Source organism: Schistocerca nitens, chromosome 9 (assembly GCF_023898315.1).
Source record: "Schistocerca nitens isolate TAMUIC-IGC-003100 chromosome 9, iqSchNite1.1, whole genome shotgun sequence".
Lineage (NCBI taxonomy): Eukaryota > Metazoa > Arthropoda > Insecta > Orthoptera > Acrididae > Schistocerca > Schistocerca nitens.
This window is the reverse complement of record NC_064622.1, coordinates 146,041,988-146,062,484: the sequence shown is the minus strand read 5'-3', so window position 1 is coordinate 146,062,484 and position 20,497 is coordinate 146,041,988.

Here is a 20,497-nt window from a genome sequence, read left to right as displayed (position 1 = left end):
TTCTTTTGTCACTCACTTTTTGAAGTTTGTGAACTTGATCTGTTATTACATGTTCAGTTCATTGTTTATATTTTTCATCACACTGACAAGACATGCCAAATACACCAATATATACTGGATATACTCCAATCAGTGTTATAATTCATTGAACTTAACAGTTCTCGAACTTTCATTTGCAATTAGAACATTAGCCTAGTGCTGAATCGGCCATGGCCTGAAAAACTGCACGTGTGCATAATGTGGTGCATACATTTGGTCCAAGGCTTGACCTGTCACAGCATTTAGAGAACCGACATTTAAAGCCGACTGCCGAACAATTCTACTGCCAGCAATGTACAGTGCACATAAGGACCATGAAGATAAGATAAGAGAAATTAGGGCTCATACGAAGGCATATAGGCAGTTGTTTTACCCACACTCTATTTGCGAGTGGAACTGGAGAGGAAATAACCAGTAATGGTACAGGGTACTATCACCCGCGCAACGTACAGTGGCTTATGGAATACCTATGTAGATGTAGACGTACTTGGTACATATCAGCTTTACTTGGTCCTTGTCAGAAGTACTCAATAAAGCAGACATTTCATTTAGGAATGCAGTGCTGCATTATTCAGTGGCATGACTTTCTTCAGTTCGGCATAATTGTGGTGTCAGTGCTGTTTATCCTTTGCTATTTGTTTGTGGTATAAAGGAAGTTCAAAGATACAGTAGCCGTTTGCTCTAAAAGAGGCGATTTGAAGACCTATCATCACAAACTTTTATAAATGAATGGGAATCACAGAAGAGAAGGATGAGAATTGTCACTATCTATTATACAGTCACATAATTGATGGGTACGGTAAATTTGGTATGGACTGTCAAGGTCTACAGTTATGAGCATAATTTATTTGGCTTCTTATACTGACACAGTAGAAGTGCACAGAAAAGACAGTAAAATATGTATTTGATGTCACACAAACAGAATATAGCTCGTCAGTATTAAATTCCATACATACTCTCAGGTCAAAGCACCAGTCATCAACAAATAGTGGCCGGTACAGTGAATATTCCCTCAAGTGGGTACACAAGAGAGTGCATTCAAAACAACTGCACAGTCATCGTGATGAGAGGTCACAGTCTCCTGCCAGGTGATGACATGAGCTCCAAGGATGTGACTTCTTCCAAGAGCACTTCTTGTGGAGACAGCTTGTAGACTGCAGCACACCTGCGACTGGAGCTGTAGATCGATCTCTAACAATAGTGAGAACTCCATTTCACTGTCAGAATCCTCTCCAGAGACAGTGCAGAGAGGTGGAAATGACCCAACTTGTTCCAGCTCCAATGTAGGTGTGGGAGCACCACTGCTGGGGGATGCCACCATCAGAACTGAAGCCAGAACTTCAACAACTGCCAGCTCTCTGATGGTTATTGCCACAGTGTCCTTGGAAGGCAGGTTCACGGCTGCAGATGCTGGAATAGAGGAAAGCAGAGGTGCCGCAGCCCAGTCCATGACCAGTAGGTCATGGACCAGCGCTCTGGTCCAGTTTCAAGGATGGACAAGGGACCAGGACAGATGAGGGTGTGGGGATAAGAGCAGTAAGAGAAATATCTGAGGCTCCCATCTGTAGAGCATTGAGGACATTGTTCGATGGTGTGGCTTTTGCTAGGCCCCAACCTCTCTTTGAAAGTCAACATCCGTTCCACTTCTCCATTGGACTGGGGTTGAAACGATGCTGTAAGAATGTGTTGAATCCCATGCATTTCACAGAAATGGGGAAACTGGGTGAAGATGAACTGGGGTGTCATTATCTGAGGTGATGTGATGGTCCATGGAAGGTCCTCAATGGCAAATATTTACGGAAGGGACTTAATCACATTTGCCATTGGTGTGGAACCCATTGGCGAGATATATGGAAACATGGAATACAAGTCTACCACAACCAAGCACATCTTATGCAGGAAAGGACCAGCATTTCCAAGGGCCTGACAGAGGCCAGTATGAGGATGCCTTGGGGGAGGGGGCGCACACTGTTGAGCACGTGCGGTGCATGACTGGACCATTTTTTTGGTGTCTGTTGATGGCTGGACAGTAGGTATGGTGACATGCAAGCTGTTTCATGCAGGAACACCCCAGTGACCTGTATGTAGAAGTGCAAGAACCCTGGGGCACAAAACTGGGGGAATATCGACCAAAGGTAACTGATGTTTCGTTTGCAGCAGTTTTGAAAGATAAAGAATGTTTTTGAGTTGACCAGGTTCCTTTCCTAAGAGATAAGGCTACCACCTACACTTAACCCACTTAACCACAGTGTTGAGAGTAAGGTCCACTCTTGTCTGGCCCATGATCATTGAAACATCAAGGTGAAAGTTATGCAGGGCTGACATAAAAGGTCAGCTTACAGAGGATATCATAGAAGAACCATCTGTCTCCTTGTAGGACAGTAGTGCCGTGACCTCATGCTGCGAGGCATCTGTGGCAAGAAGGAGAGGCTTTGCTGGTGGAAATTGGATGAGGTACTGTGCTGATAGGAAGGTTTGTTTAAGTACAGAAATAGCTGCATTAAGTGCGAATAAAAACTGTGTCACACTCTGGAGACCATCAGAATGGAACTGCCTTTTTCTCTAATGCATTGAACAGATAGGACAGTCTTGTGACATGGAGAATGAAATGACCATAATAGCTCATTTTTCCTATAAAGGATTGCAGTTCCTTGAGATTCAGGGATGTGAGCATGTTTTCTATAGCTCAGATGTGCTGCTTGGTAGGATGGATGCCCTGTCTGCTGATGATAAAATCGGGGTACTCACTGGACTGTTGGAAAGATTTATATTTGTAGAGTTTAAATTTGAGGCTAGCTTTGGTTAACTGAGAAAACAAAGTCTGCAATTTCTGCAGGTGTTCATCAGTTGACGTCCCTGTCACTAGGATGTCATCTAAATAATTACAGCATGAAGGGATGTTCTGTGTCAGCAGCTCCAAGTAATGCTGGAGCACTAAAAATACTAAAAGACAATCTGTTACACTTGTAGAGGCCAAAGGATGTGGTGACCAGCAGCAGATCCATAGATTCTGTGTACATCCGCAACTGGGGTATGCCTTTGACAAATCAACTTTATTGTAATGGACGTCATTTTGAAACTTGGAGAGCAGGTCTTCTGCACAGGGTACGGGAAATGTATCAACGATGACCTTGATGTTAACAGCCATAAAATTACCACATAGGTGGAGACTGCCATCCATTTTTTTTTCTTTTTCTTTTTGTTTTTTCTTCACGATTATTTCACATTTATAAAAGGTGAAGCCCATTGGCTCGATGAGACAGGGGCAATCACCTGGAGGGTCTCCAACCTGTCCAGTTCGACCTTAACCCATACCGCAGAATGTGTACAATCAGGCAGGCCCACAAGAAGCAAGGCAGTGACCCTGGTTTTAAATGAATTTTTATAGCTACATCCACAGCCTGTCCTGAAGCAAGATAAATACCGTATTTACTCGAATCTAATCCAAAAAACCGCCTGCGGCTTAGAATCGAGTGCAAAGCTAGCGGAAGTTCTTAAAAATGTCGGTGGGTGCCGCCACAACTTAGTTCTGCCGTCGAATATATGTAGCGCTACACAGGAATGCTTTGTAGGCACAAAGATAAATACTGGCGCCAAAACCTCTGCGTCCGTAAATAAATTAAAAAAAAAAGGTGCAAGACAAGCTTTTTTTCTCCGTGCCGAGTTTCGACCACTGCATTTTCATACATTATCCAATGAAGTAAACACAAATTCCGTATTGTTCATCTTCGAATGTAGCAGCATTTCAATGTACTACGAAAACCCGACTGGCAAGAATGTTTAGGATGTTTGTCAATATGGCCAACTCTACGTTCTAAATTTTTTCCTATCTGTGAGAAGAGATGGTTGCTAATAGGAACTTTTATAAATTGTGAATCAGATGCAGTATTCTTGTCACCATAAGAATAATACAAATATAAACATTTTGCCATGTATTGTTTCGTGTTTGCTGCTATCTGCTGGCCGCGGTGGTCTAGCGGTTCTAGTCACGCAGTCCGGAACCGCGCGACTGCTACGGTCACAGGTTCGAATCCTGCCTCGGGCATGGATGTGTGTGATGTCCTTAGGTTAGTTAGGTTTAAGTAGTTCTAAGTTCTTAAACCACAAAACTAGAGTGAGACAACAGCAAATGCGGAAGAATATACATATCATGTCATGTTTATATTCGTATTATTCTTATGCTAAACTGTGATACACTCAGAAATGAAGCGAGGCAATTGACTAGATTTTTAAATCTAAGATGACTCTAATTTCTGTGCAGAATGTAATGTACTAAAGAGGCGCCTGCAAAGATTTTCAAATGGAGAAAAATTTTCGCTAAACTCTCGTTCAGAACATCTTCTATCATACGCGGTCTATTATTTGGTTCTTGTTGATCATTATCAAAGAAAGCAGCAGTGTAAGTAACAACAAGTAGCAGTCTCTTGCCATTGTTTCGCTAATGAGACGATTCCTCTCTCTTTTTTTTTTTAATTGTAAGCGGCGGTGGCGTGCACAAAAGCAAGCCATGCCGCGAGCGGCGACAGGCCGTAAACACGCAGTATCAGAGTACGACAAACAATGCATGACACAGTACAGTAATGCATTTTCAGCGTAGAGTGACGTAAACACCTATAACAAAGAAAACTGCGCTTATCAGATCAAAGAAAAATAAGCAATCAATTCAAAGCAGACGAAGCACGTGAAAAAGAAAGGGTACCCGTATAAATACGGACGGAGCGCCTGACGCATAGCAATGGCTACCTGGTAAAGCTTAACTGCTAAGCTTACAACTCGAACCAAACTACTGTAGCTGTATCGTCATTCATTCGACCTAAATTGTGTCTCATATTACAGTGGACCAACTTTGTTTCGATTTGGAGACGCGGCCTAAAACTTTTCTCTCCCCTTGAGTTTCGAGTCTCAAATTTCAGGTGCGGCTTAGAATCGGGAATTTTTTTTCCTTGATTTCGAGTCTCATTTTTCAGGTGCGGCTTAGATTCGAGTGCGGCTTAGACTCGAGTAAATACGGTAGATCTGAGTATGAGGCAGTTAAGTCATCAGTGTCGCGAGATGGTACAGCCACGGAACCCAAGCACGCTTTCTCCGAAATGGAAAACCCCAAACTGTTGTAACATCTAACCCAAAGATATTTTCTGCATTACCAGACATAACAACCAAACAGGAAAATTTCCTTGAAACTTTTTTATAGGAGACTTCCATATCAAAACAGCTTTCACTTGAATGTCAAACCATCATATACCATTACTCTCTGACAAGAAGACAGTGCACATGGGTGGTACTTACTATTCGTGAGAGAAAAAGATGTGCCAATATCCAGCTGAAAGAGGACTTCAAAACCATTCACTTATAATGTGAATACCAGTTTGACAGGTTCCCCCATAAGTGGATGAGTCAATGTTTCAATAGAGTGCACTGCTGCAGTAGGAGAACTGTGATAAGACACCACAAGGGATGATACTGCAGAATCAGACTTGGCATTCTGTGAATGGTTCCGAGTGTCAGACAAATGACACATGCTAGCACTGTGACTGCTAATGCCACATGAAGAGCAAATAGCCAATTGATGTGGACATTCACTTATAATGTGAATACCAGTTTGACAGGTTCCCCCATAAGTGGATGAGTCAATGTTTCAATAGAGTGCACTGCTGCAGTAGGAGAACTGTGATAAGACACCACAAGGGATGATACTGCAGAATCAGACTTGGCATTCTGTGAATGGTTCCGAGTGTCAGACAAATGACACATGCTAGCACTGTGACTGCTAATGCCACATGAAGAGCAAATAGCCAATTGATGTGGACAGAGAAAGTGAGGGTGTTGGTGGAACCACGGTGACAAGAAGGTAGACCATGTGGATTGGAGTTCCAACATGACGGAGAACGTGGAAAAAATTCTAAAATTGAGCTATGAGGAGAGCTCAACACACTTGAACTGTCAGTGCCCTTTTTGCATGTCTCTAGACTGTTCTGTTGGTGTGGTGTAACATGTTTACTGGGATGGCTGGCTTGAAGGCAAGGTTTGTTGTTGTGCTGATATGACATGTTTACTATCATATGAGTTGTGACGGCAGACACTGTGGGTTGAATCTCCCATTGGCTTTCAGTTTCCTGTGTGAATGATGAAGCCTTATCAACTTTAAGGACTTTGTGTAAGGACAGTTACACATGCTGTAAAGCCTGTGAGCAGTCGTCCGTGTCAGGTAAAAGTTGGAGCAGCAGGACCCAAATCAAGGAGTCAGTGTATGACTGGCATCATTTTTCTACATAACACAAAAGCACAGTGGTGGCCAATACCCTGAAGGTCAGTCCTTGTGGGTTTCTGATAGTTATTTACAATGTTGGTAAAATTTCAAGTGAGCAAATGCCACATGGGATTGACACAACACTAACCCATCAGCAGATTGCAAAGTTCAGCAAAAGACAAACTCTCAAGACATTTTGTGGGGGACAACTTATGGAGCAAACCCATCATATTATGTGAAGACCATGAACGAAAAAGTGAATGTTTCCAATCTGAATTGGTTACCTTGTAGATAGTACAGTGATGATGGAGGTATCATAAGTATGTTTCTCAATTGCCAACACCATTCAGTAACAAAGGAATTGGTGGAACTGCTGAAGTCATCTTGTTCCTGATAGTCGGCGCCATTATTTGTTGTTGTGGTAACGCCAACTGCTGTTGCTGTTGCTGTTGCTGTCATTTCAGTAACTGCCAGTCAAGAAGTCACTGTTCTTGCTGTTGATGGAGCCACTGCTTCATAAATTCTGCATCCGGTTACGAGCAGAATTTATTTGCAGAATGAGATTTTCACTCTGCAGCGGAGTGTGCGCTGATATGAAACGTCCTTGCAGATTAAAACTGTGTGCCGGACCGAGACTCGAACTCGGGACCTTTGCCTTTCGCGGGCAAGTGCTCTACCAACTGAGCTACCCAAGTACGACTCACGCCCCATCCTCACAGCTTTACTTCCGCCTGTAAAGTTTGAAAGGTAGGAGACGAGATACTGATTCATTCTGCATGAAGAGGAGGAGGCAGGCCGAGTTCCTGATTTGCTTATAAAATATCACCCTCCACCTAGAGACTCTCATTTGTAAGGTTTTCTCGTTGAAATCCACTCTATCAATTTACTGGAGTAGATAGTGTGCTGATTAGTAGACCCTGCTAGTTTGGTGAAATCTTTTTGTCCCAGATCAGCAAATTCAGTAAAGAGAGAGACTTTGTATCACCAGGAAGTGTCAGCAGACATTTTGTCTCTAACAAAAGCAGTTCCCCATGACGTGATTTATCACCCCTAGATGTTCGATTTTTAAATATCCTGCATAAAAGTGACACGTCATTGCTGGTGGTCAAGCATTACCTGACAATTTCTTAAAGTTTGAGTCACTACTGACATGAGACAGTTTGAAAATTGAGAGGATTTTAAACAAAATCTGTGTTGCTGCCATAAAAAGGCTTCAAGGCCACATCAAATTAACTGTCAAAATTTGTTTATTCTAAAATGCTGTGTTACCATTAATACTGGTGATGAAACCTTTCTTGGAAGGAAAATCTGCTGAATTGAAATGCTCATCCATTTGTGGGAATGCTTAGTAAGAAGAAAAAGTTGGCAAGTAATAACATTTATTCCAGTACAGGATGGATATTTCTCCATAAGTGGGTAGCTACTGTCTTATACTTTGCAGTACACTTCTCACCTTAATGTGAGAGTTCCTTAGGGCAATAAGGAAAATTGAATGCAATTCTCTTTATATTGGTGAATTTTGTGAATCACTGCAGGCGAAACTTTGTGAAACCTGTGTTGATGGAAGTGACTGCAGACAGACCGTGTTCTATTACTTAGAGTCTAATAGTCCAGAGTCTTGGTGTCTGGTTCCTCATTGACTTTTGGGCTGTGCTACAGTAGTGGCTGTGTGGTGACCCATTCTGAACAGTTCCTAGCCAGCGTTGGATGCCACGATACTGATGATGGGTGCTTGCCTTTTATACTGGCACTTAAAAATACCTGTGTATCACTTGGTTTCAGTGACAAGTGACCATCCTGGGGGGTCAGACCTCCACAATACTCGTTATTCATGTTATTGTAGCTGTATCATGTGTGCATGTTCCATTTACTATAGCTTTTGATGAGAGTGGCATTGGTAGGTTGGAATACCAGCTGAGTGATGGTGTTATGGTTAATGGCTGCACTAAAAGAAGTATTAAATTGGCTAATGATCATAATATTTCAGCCAGACTTTTTCCTTTTACGGAAACTATCCTCAAAAATAGTATCAATGCCTGTTTTGAGTGCTGACTGCATTCTCTTAGTTTCCCTGTTGGGTGGTAGATTAAGGGATCATCTTATAATTCATGGCTCTATAGGACACCTGGTAAACTTGATCAGTCTTCACTTTAAATTGTGGGTCAGTTCTACAATATCTCTTGGGGGCCTCCAATTGTGAAGATCTTCCCTAAAACTTTGAATCGAAGGTGTATTAATGACATTAGGGAAATTTGAATTGGGATCTGTGGCACTGATCCAGATGTAGGTCAGAAACTGTAGTAGAATCAGTCTGGGTCCATTTCTAAGGTGTCAATGTGACTGATGTGAACTTTTTTTGTTAGAAATTGTCTGGTTTTTTATTTAGATTTCACAGTGTCATGCTACAATTTTAATATCTGCAGCCATATGGACTCAGTAAGTGAGTGGGAGAGACTACCTGCAGAAAAAAATTATTATTTTAAGAAACACTATTGCTCATTATCTTGTAGTACAGAATGTAATAAGTCTCTCAGCTGCTAGAAAGAGTAGTTCTAAATATTCTATACAGCATATGGGAAGTTCATTCATGTATCTGAAGAACAGTGGGAGGTGTCAATAACTTTGTGGAACGTCTTTAATAATTTCTGCTTAACACAAAAAAACCTGGCTTCTATCTCTGTTGATTGAGTTATTGTTCTCTCTCTCTCTCTCTCTCTCTCTCTCTCTCTCTCTCCCTTCCTCTCCCTTCCACTCCACCCTCCCCCTCCCCCCTCTCTCAAAATATAATCTTTTTCTCATGTCAGCATTTTCCCATTTTAACTTACTCATATTTTTGCCTTAATTATTGCACACCCCCTCAGAATAGTTAATGTTCTTTAACATGTTTTCTTCATTTGATTACCACGTATGAACTAGGTGAAAATTATTTGTAGTTATCGCACTTTAAATAGTGCAGTCAAAGTTTTATAGGGACTTGAAAACATAAGGCAAGATGGTGAAAAGCTCTCTCATATCTAGTCGGGTGGCAGTGTTAAAGTATCATGATGTTTCAACAAGTGTGATACCCATCACCTTCTGGTGAAGTGTTGAGATATGCAGATGCTGTGATATTTATGCTAATGGAATGCCCTCCTCCAACTGGCTACAGGTCAGTAGGTCAGGTATATTGCATGGTCAGTAGGTGGGGAGGGAGGTGAGGCTGTAGTGGTGGGAGTAGCATCTGCTCCGTTCGCGTCTCTGTGTAGGCATTCCCAACCACTCGCACTTACTTGATGTGCTTCTTGTTCTGAAATATAGCACTGCATTTCCTCAATGTACTGATGGCCACATTCGCAGGCATGCTGCATATTCCTGATTCATTCATCACTGTGAATGTGGCCATTGGTACATTGGGCAAGCACGGTGTTGCATTTCAAAATGCTGTAAGGAGCACTGCAGGCATGTGTGACTAAAGTACAGTTTCTCAATAATCTTGTCAACGGAGGTGAAAGATACTGTTATGACTTCTGCACCACTTGTTAGCAGCAGACACAGTGGCTGTGCCAAAGACTGAGATGGCATGGAGTTTTACAATTATTTATTGAACTTTCTTTACAATTTCTCCCTCTTCGTCGCTGCCCAGCCCTGCGGATCCCTCCGCCTGGCTGCTGCTGTGTAGATTCTCCAATAATGTGCGCAAGGCGTGCCGCTGATCCCACTCGGGAGCCTCAGGCCACCAGTGCTCCACTGAAGCCAGGGTGCCCTGTGGTTGAGATGAACTCGTCACTGCTCGGTGCCCCAGTATGGGCACGCCCACGGAGCCGTGTCGCCGTGAGGTCAGCTGCCAATGCCTGCTGCACCGGCAGCTGGGAAGCCGTCAGTCGCGATGGCCACGAGGTCCCATCATGGACGGACCACGCACTGTGGGGCCGGGTTGCCGTGAAGTCCGGGGGTCTGTCCCCGGTGGTGCCTGTGACCAAGACCACGCTGCAGCCGGTCCTGCTGGAAGTTCTTGCTGTAGTTAGTCAGCCATGGTGCCGACTGAACTCGGGCCGACCTCCAGATCTGAAATTGACATCTGGCAGCGAACGGATGACTCCTGTGAGCTGGAACAGACTTCCGGAATCGTCACCTATGAAGTTTCAGAACAGACCACGCCCAACCTCAGATCTGAACTGCTTCCTAATGGCTTCTGTCTGTTGCTGCCTGCGCTCCACTATTTATGTCTGGCAGGAGGACGTTTTTTACCCTCGGTGGTAGCTTTTTGTTATTACTCCCGCAGTATATTGCAGCGTAACTTAGCGTGCTGGCCTCACTTCGCTTTACTCCGCACTCTCCAGGCTTTGCTCGGCGCTCGGTCTGTGTGCATCCTTGCGTCAGCCTGTTGGTAGACTGCTGCTGTCAGCAAGGCTATCTGTGCCTGCCTGCTTTGCAACGCCTCGGTTGCCAGCGTGCCTCTGTTTTGCCATTCTCCACTGCGTGAAGCAACGCTTTCTACAAGTGGCCGCAACAATACCAATTACATGTGGCAAGAAATCTGTTGTTAGTGTCACTGCAACAAGAGCACAACCAGTACTATCCAGCTTGCAAGACAAAGCCACAGTGCTCACAGCAGGGTAGTGCCGAGTGGCCTGCCATGCAGTCTTCTGAGCCTGCAGGCCTGTGCAGCCCAGTTTGTTCATTTGGTGCAGCTGCCTGCCAACCCGCGGTTTTGGGCTATCTCCACCTATCACACTTGGTGGGCTGCATTACAGTACAGCCAATGCTAGGTGGACCTACGGCACTACCGAGGGGATGCACACGATTCGTGATATGCCGAACATACCAACCGATGTGCGCTTCCCAATGCACCATCACCTGCCCTCACTCAAAGATTTTTTTATTCACAGGTGTCTTGCTCACATTTGTTAGATATCTTTTAAACAATCACAGTGAATGTTAGATGATGCCTTTACGTGTTACTTTTGTTAAAAGATGCTGGGTTTTTTTAGTTCTGATGATGATCCAGTACAGTTGAAACTGCAAACACTAATATATTCAGAGGGAGAGAGAAATGATAGGGATTGAACCTGTGTCAATGGAAAAAGCATAGGGCACTTGCCTCACTCGTGCTACTTCCTAGTGCGATCGCATGGGAGCTAACGTGCGGAGAAACTGCAACACCAACAAGAATGTAAAACTTTGAACATAGCTGCTAAGGTTCAGTGACTGGGTCAGAATTATATTAGAACAAATAAGCCCTCGGTCACAAATATTAAGCCAAAATTGACCGGGTTTCGATGCTACTATGAGCGTCATCTTCAGAATTAGACTAACTGTCCTAAAACATATTAGGTATATAATACATTAATAAAATTAAAGTTTGTACTGACTGGAAAAGGATGCAGTACTTGCAAGTCACATATTAAAAAAGATCTAAGCCGGATAGGCGACGTCATGAATAGTTGTAAGTAGGATGGTGAGCCGCTAAGGGTTGCACACTAAAGTACGAGCAGCCCTTAGCAGCTCACCATCTTACTTACAACTATTCATGACGTCGCCTTTCTGGCTTAGATCTTTTTTAATATGTGACTTGTAAGTACTGCATCTTTTTCCAGTCAGTACAAACTTTAATTTTATTAATGTATTATATACCTAATATGTTTTAGGACAGTTAGTCTAATTCTGAAGATGACGCTCATAGTAGCGTCGAAACCTGGTCAGTTTCAACTTAATATTTATGACCAAGGGCTTATTTGTTCTAATATAACCAACAAGAACATTGATTTCCCCCTCTTCTGTTGTAACTTGTTTCCTTCTGTTATGTTATGTTGTCTAGGTGTTACATTTCTTCTTTCACTTAACTGGATCAAGAGGCTGATAAATTATTGCCAAGATCGTTGACATCTATTGAGATACCTTGCCGCATACACCGTTCAGGAATGAACTGCATTCCATCCATACACTATGTGTATGTCGGCCTTTTCTGCATTGGTAAATGCATTTGTCTTCTCATAACCTACTAATTGGACTGCCACACACTGACTAGCAAGTCGCAGTGCACTCAAAGAACACATAAGCACACTGTAAGAAAATATAACATCATACCTACCAACTACGCAAGCCGAATGGCACAAATGAGTGTCGGTGTGGAAACTTTTCAAAAATATCTTGTAAATGACTCACATTAGAATCATATAACAAACACCACTGACATTCTAATTTACTCCACTCTTAGTTTGTTAATGTCAGTAGGTGTTGTTCCATGCAAAAGATGTACGTTTGCACAAAAAATATACTTTCTAAGTATTATTACAATCTGTTTATTGGATAGCAGTATGAACCCTGACTACCAATCCATTCTGTGAAAACAGCACATCAACAGCACTTTCCGCCTCTGCAATATTTATGGTGTGAGTATTAGGTGGTTCACCCTGTACACTGTAATAATTGCGATTAAGACACTTGTGAATAAAATGATACCTTTTTCCAAATACTAAATTTAAAAAATGATAAGTTGAGACTGAAATGAAGCTTCCAATACTGGTCCTGCTGCTCAATAATAATTTGGAAATAAACTGAGTTTCATTTCACTTCAAAAATAAAAACTAAATCAAGAAAACAATAAATGAAAACTTTTTCCACCACTACAAACAATGGAAAATGAAACTTAATGTCTGAAAAGAGCTTCAGCAACACAGCACCTGCATAACGTGACACTGCACCAGAAGATGATGAGTATTGCATTTGTCGAGACATTGCTGTATATTAACACAACCACCTGGCTGGAAACCCAAGTGCTTTCCACCAACAGTGTACATGAGGAGAGCCTACATCCACATAACATTTCTGCAGCCACCCTTAAAGTGGGTTGTACATAACACATTCTGCTTCTAGTCTCCAATTCGTTTTGTTCAATCATGCCTACCATTTTATCATTGTTTCTCATACACTGAAGAGCCTGCCTAATATCACGTAGGGCCTCCGCAAGCATACAGAAGTGCCGCAATGTGACATGGCATGGACTCAACTAGTGTCTGAAGTAGTGCTGGAGAGAACTGACACCTTGAATCCTGCAGGGCTGTCCATAAATACGAGTGGGTGAGATCTCTTCTGAACAGCACGTTGCAAGGCATCCCAGATGTGCTCAATAATGTTCATGTCTGGGCAGTTTGGTGGCCAGCTGAAGTGTTTAAACTCAGAAGAGTGTTCCTGGAGCCACTCTGTAGCAATTCTGGATGTGTGAGGTGTCGCGTTGTCCTGGTGGAATTTCCCAAGTCTGTCGGAATGACAGTCGACATGAATGGATGCAGGTGATCATACAGTATGCTTACATACGTGTCACCTGTTAGAGTCATATCTAGACGTATCAGGCGTCCAATATCACTCCAACTGCACATGCCCCACACCATTACAGAGCCTCTACCAGCTTTAACAGTCTTCTGTTGACATGTAGGGCCCATGGATTCATGAGGTGGTCTCCGTACCCTTACACATCCATCCACTTGATACAATTTGAAATGAGACTCATGCAACCAGGCAACATGTTTCCAGTCCTCAACAGTCCAATGTCAGTGTTGATGGGCCCAGGCTAGATGTAAAGCTTTTTGTCATGCAGTCATCAAGGGTATACGTGTGGGCCTTCAGCTCCAAAGGCCCATATCAGTGATTTTTTATTGAATAGCTCACACACTGGCACTTGTTGATGGCCCTTCATTGAAATCTGCAGCAAGTTGCAGAAGGGTTGCACTTCTGTCATGTTGAATGCTTGTCTTCAGTCATCGTTGGTCCTGTTCTTGCAGGATCTTTTTTCAACAGTGTCAAAGCTTTGATGTTTTGGTGGATTCCTCATATTCACGGTATACTTGTGAGATGGTCGTATGGGAAAATCCCCATTTCATCAGTACATCGGAGATGCTGTGTCCCATTGCTCATGTGCCGACTATAACACCACGTTCAAACTCACTTAAATCTTGGTAACTTGCCACTGTAGCAACAGTAACTGATCTAACAACTGAGCCAGACACTTGTTTCCTTATATAGGCATTACCAATTGCGGCTTTGTATCCTGCCTGTTTACAAGTCTCCTGTTTACGTGTGTCTGTATTTGAATATGCATGCCCATATCAGTTTCTTTGGTGATTCAGTGTAATATAAATTTACATTTGCTTTAGTCATCTCAGTTCTGTTTGTATTATCATGTTCACTTCCATTTGGTACTGTCTGTTTTCAGGTTGTTGTTGTTGTTGTTCGGTCTTCAGTGTGAAGACAGGTTTGGTGCTGCTCTCCATGCTACTCTATCCCATGCAACTTCTTCATCTCTGAGCAGCTACTGCAACCTCAGGGTGTATACGCCACGGGACAACTAGGAGATCTGGGAAAAACCCGGGAATTTTTTCATCCGGAAGAAAACCGGGAAAAACCCGGGAATTTTTTAGAATGCCGGGAATTTTTCATTGTTTTAGTTTTCAGTTAAATTTTTGTAATTTTGACTGGTAAGAACCGGTACTCTAACAAAGGATATTACTATATCCCGCTACTGCAGAATAATACTTCAACAATAAAACATAAACAAGTGAAAAAAAAACAAACGAAAATAACTTAAATTGCAAAGGAAATGCGCCATATACAGTAACGAAATACAGTGCTGGTGCAAGTGTCTGCCAACAGCAAAATCTGTCAAAGGCTTTAAGAAGACTATGCAATGCTTCATAACAACAAATTGCCTCCGATGAGCGTAAAGTCACAACTGTAGCTTCTGGCTACAAGAATGTGGCTGTAGGCTGTGCAAGCAGTCGCAGTAAGCATCTAGATGCTACCGGGAAAAGGGGGTGCCAAATTCATATTCTTGAGGAAAAGAACTTGTTTCAGAAATCACCTAGCATCCAGCGCACGTTTATGTATCGATTATTCATATGATTTTGAAATGTGTCTCTGTTGGTTTTTGAACCCATTTAAGTTGATTTCTGAATGAATCATAAGTTGATTTTTTTAATGCGTGATGTGTCAGGAGAATCCCCATCGTATCTAGAAATAAACTTTCAGCAGACAAAAGGGGACGGGGCTATATGAGCTGAGCGAAGTAAAGCCAAACGGATGAATGCCAATAGCTGTCTGATTGTGTGGTTGATTGGGTTTGCGAATGATCAGCATTGTTATAATTACTAGCGAAATCTATAGATTCAGACTACCAGAATGTAAATAAACAACTGACAAGAATAACAGGTGAGAAAGATTACTTATTATCTTCTTGGTGTATCCAAGAATGAAACTTGACAGAAATTTTTTGGCCTGATCGCTATACTAGTAAGGACCAGTTGTACAGCCCCTGGCTAGCATCCGCTTAAGTTCTATTTTGGAAGTAATGCAGAAAACGTGTTGTACAAAAACGTGGTAGCGCCTAACCGGAAAATAATCGTGGGATAACCAAACCTGTGATTCTGGCAGGGTTAGTGAAGTAAATCGGCGAACAAATTTTGATAATGGCAGGAATAGCTACAGAATTGGTGATGACAAGATTGTTTGTTAGAACGAGGAAGGAGAAGAAACAGGGACATCACTCAAATTATGAAAGAATAAGACGATTCCAAATTTATATAAAAATTTGTAAGAGGAAGCCGCCTGGTAGAATTTTGCATAGAGCCGAAACTTGATCATAGCTAACACTTGGTTCAAGAATCATAAAAGAAGGTGCTATACATGGTAGAAGCCTGGAGATACTGATAGGTTTCAGATAGATTATATATTGGTAAGACAGAGATTTAGGAACCAGGTTTTAAATTGTAAGACATTTCCAGGGGCAGATGTGGACTCTGACCACAATCTATTGGTTATGAACTGTAGATTAAAACTGAAGAAACTGCAAAAAGGTGGGAATTTAAGGAGATGGGATCTGGATAAACTGACTAAACCAGAGGTCGTACAGAGTTTCAGGGAGAGCGTAAGGGAACAAATGGCAGGAATGGGGGAAAGAAATACAGTAGAAGAAGAATGGGTAGCTTTGAGGAATGAATTAGTGAAGGCAGCAGAGGATCAAGTAGGTAAAAAGACAAGGGCTAGTAGAAATCCTTGGGTAACAGAAGAAATATTGAATTTAATTGATGAAAGGTGAAAATATAAAAATGCAGTAAATGAAGCAGGCAAAAAGGCATACAAACGTCTCAAAAATGAGATCGACAGGAAGTGCAAAATGGCTAAGCAGGGATGGCTAGAGGATAAATGTAAGGATGTAGAGGCTTATCTCACTATGGGTAAGATAGATACTGCCTACAGGAAAATTAAAGAGAACTTTGGAGAAAAGAGAACCACTTGTATGAATATTAAGAGCTCAGATGGAAACCCAGTTCTAAGCAAAGAAGGGAAAGCAGAAAGATGGAAGGAGTGGACAATATTATGGAAATGGAAGAGGATGTAGATGAAGATGAAATGGGAGATATTATACTGCGTGAAAAGTTTGACAGGGCACTGAAAGACCTTAATCGAAACAAGGCCCCGGGGGTAGATAATATTCCATTAGAACTACTGACAGCCTTGGGAGAGCCAGCCCTGACAAAACTCTACCATCTGGTGAGCACGATGTATGAGACAGGTGAAATACCCTCATACTTCAAGAAGAATATAATAATTCCAATCCCAAAGAAGGCAGGTGTTGACAGATGTGAAAATTATCGAACTATCAGTTTAATAAGTCACAGCTGCAAAATACTAACCCGAATTCTTTACAGACGAATGGAAAAATTAGTAGAAGCCCACCTCGGGGAAGATCAGTTTGGATTCCGTAGAAATATTGGAACACGTGAGGCAATACTGACCCTACGACTTATCTTAAAGCTAGATTAAGGAAAGGGAAACCTAGGTTTCTAGCATTTGTAGACTTAGAGAAAGATTTTGACAATGTTGACTTGAATACTCTCTTTCATATTCTGAAGGTGGCAGAGGTAAAATACAGGGAGCAAAAGGCTATTTACAATTTGTATAGAAACCAAATGGCAGTTATAGGACTCGAGGGGCATGAAAGAGAAGCAGTGGTTGGGAAGGGAGTGAGACAGGGTTGTAGCCTCTCCCCGATGTTATTCAATCTGTATATTGAGCAAGCAGTGAAGGAAACAAAAGAAAACTTCAGAGTAGGTATTAGAATCCATGGAGAAGAAATTAAAACTTTGAGGTTCGCCAATGACATTGTAATTCTATCAGAGACAGCAAAGGACTTGGAAGAGCAGTTGAACAGAATGGATAGGGTCTTGAAAGGATGATATAAGATGAACATCAACAAAAGCAAAATGAGGATAATGGAATATAGTCGAATTAAGTCAGTTGATGCTGAGGGTATTAGATTAGTAAATGACACACTTAAAGTAGTAAAGGAGTTTTGCTATTTGGGGAGCAAAATAACTGATGATGGTCGAAGTAAAGAGGATATCAAATCTAAACTGGCAATGGCAAGGAAAGCGTTTCTGAAGAAGAGAAATTTGTTAACACTGAGTATAGATTTAAGTGTCATGAAGTCGTTTCTGAAAGGATTTGTATGGAGTGTAGCCATGTATGGAAGTGAAACATGGACGATAAATAGTTTGGACAAGAAGAGACTAGAGGTTTTGGAATGTGGTGCTACAGAAGAATGCTGAAGATTAGATGGGCAGATCACATAACTAATGAGGAAGTCTTGAATAGGATTGGGGAGAAGAGAAGTTTGTGGCACAACTTGACTAGAAGAAGGGATCGATTGGTAGGACATGGTCTGAGGCATCAAGGGATCACCAATTTAGTATTGGAGGGCAATGTGGAGGGTAAAAATCGTAGAGGGAGACCAAGAGATGAATACACCAAGCAGATTCAGGAGGATGTAGGTTGCAGTAGGTACTGGGACATGAAGAAGCTTGCACAGGATAGAGTACCATGGAGAGCTGCATCAAACCAGTCTCAGGACTGAAGACCACAACAACAACAACAACAACAACAATACTACTTTTCGATCTCATGCTTGAGAAACTGATGCGTATGAATGAAATGTGAAACTATTACCTAACATAAAGCTTTTTGTTGTTAGTAGTCCTAATAGGCATTTTATATTGGTACTTCGCGAATTATATTCTGTCTTGTTATCAAAATGGCCATTTGTGCCAGAACAGTCTTGTTTATTTGGTGTGTGTTACAAAATGGCTGCAATATCAGAAAGGCCTATTTTGTTTTACTAGCAGTCAGTGGAAAATAGGCATAATCAGATCGAGGAACCATACCAGTCTTGGGTATTATTTGTGTTAACAACTTTTTCAGTATTAGATAACGACATTTCGATTTTTCATGTAGCAAAATGTTTGACGAACTTTGATGAGGTAATAGATTCTTTCGCAGAAAGGTAAGTATGCCATGTAAAGCTTTAGCAAGATTAGAGAGAGAAAAGATGCTAGGAGTTAAGGATTGAAGAAATGTAATTTCTTGCTTATCTCTTGTCTTTATTGGTTTTATGTATCCTATATTTAATTTTATACCACACAAAACAGCAAGTTATTAGCTAATAGGCAATAAAGAGTGCAAATTTTCTGAAGAGTTCTTGTTCTCCCGATTACAAATAATCCTGTTGTTGTTGTGGTGGTCTTCAGTCCTGAGACTGGTTTGATGCAGCTATCCATGCTACTCTATCCTGTGCAAGCTTCTTCATCTTCCAGTACCTACTGCAACCTACATCCTTCTGAATCTGTTTAGTGTATTCATCTCTTGGTCTCCCTCTACAATTTTTACCCTCCACATTGCCCTCTGACAGAATTACAATGTCCTCAAGTACATCACCCTTGTATAGACCCTCTATATACTCCTTCCACCTTTCTGCATTCCCTTCTTTGCTTTGAACTGGGTTTCCATCTGAGCTGTTGATATTCATACAAGTGGTTCTCTTTTCTCCAAAGGTCTCTTTAATTTTCCTGTAGGCAGTATCTATCTTACCCCTAGTGAGATAAGCCTCTACATCCTTACATTTGTCCTCTAGCCATCCCTGCTTAGCCATTTTGCACTTCCTGTCGATCTCATTTTTGAGACGTTTGTATTCCTTTTTGCCTGCTTCATTTACTGCATTTTTATATTTTCTCCTTTCAAATAATCCCATCTGCTATTAATTGTGAGATTTTTTTTAAGAGGGGCAGGCTGTCAAACCGGGCGACTGGGAGCAGGAGAGGCACCACAGGACATTTCAATTTCCACTGTCCTGAATATAGTTTAATGGCATCCATTACAAATTATACACGTTTCAATTCCATGGAGCGAAATACAGTGATGTGCGCTACAAGAGTGTTTTACAAAGAGGCGTGGCATTGCACTTTGCCACACTTAGGACCAAATAATATGCCTTCATTTGCTTGAACACATGTGTTTTATGTTTCAGACTTTTCAGAAAGATAAGCGCTACAAGATGAACATATTTTTGAAAATGCAATTTTTTTAGTATTGACCTGGTTTGCAATTACCATAGATCCGGGGCTGATGCGCAGAGCAGTCTGAGTTATAGTGGGTAGTCTCCACGTGACCCGTGTTTACATTTAGTGATTTTGCTTTTTCCCCCTCGTTTACTCTCACGTCAAATGAAAACAAAACGGATGTCTGTGGCCGGAACCTATCAAGTGAATTAAAATGCATTCACATAATTACGCAAGGCTAAAATATGTCATTAGTTTCAGATTTTATTTTATTTCCACTTTTCTGATAGTCAAGCATTAATCGCCTTGCGGAACAATGAAGTTATTTTTGTCAGTTTGCCAAAGAAATTTGACTTTTATAAACTTTTTCTGCAGAGGCAGTCAATGTATTTGAAACAAGATGTTTAATTCCACAGTACTGGCTAGTTTCAACTGTTCGCTGCATTTCAAGTGCACGTTTTCATCTTCTAGCACTTGTGGCATTTTGCCATAATAAAGAACCAAACATGATATAATACAGTACTGGTGCCCCAAGAAAATTTACATCCCGAAAACCACACTGAAAAGCTTAATATCAGGTCGAGGTCTACTTCATTGGGAATCTGGACATACGAATGTGCACTTTAAGTATGCACTTTAAATGTGCACATTTAGTATGGTTCACGAAGTTCCGATGCTCTTGGAGTATTCTCTGATGTCTTGTTTCTTTTGTGACATAATGTATGATCTTTTAATATTTTGCACGTATGTACATACGGGCTTCCTACGTCATGATAGCTGCGCAAGTGCGGTGTCACCTGTTATCTGTGCTCTCTGGCAACTGCTGAAACGAACCCATTTCTAACAG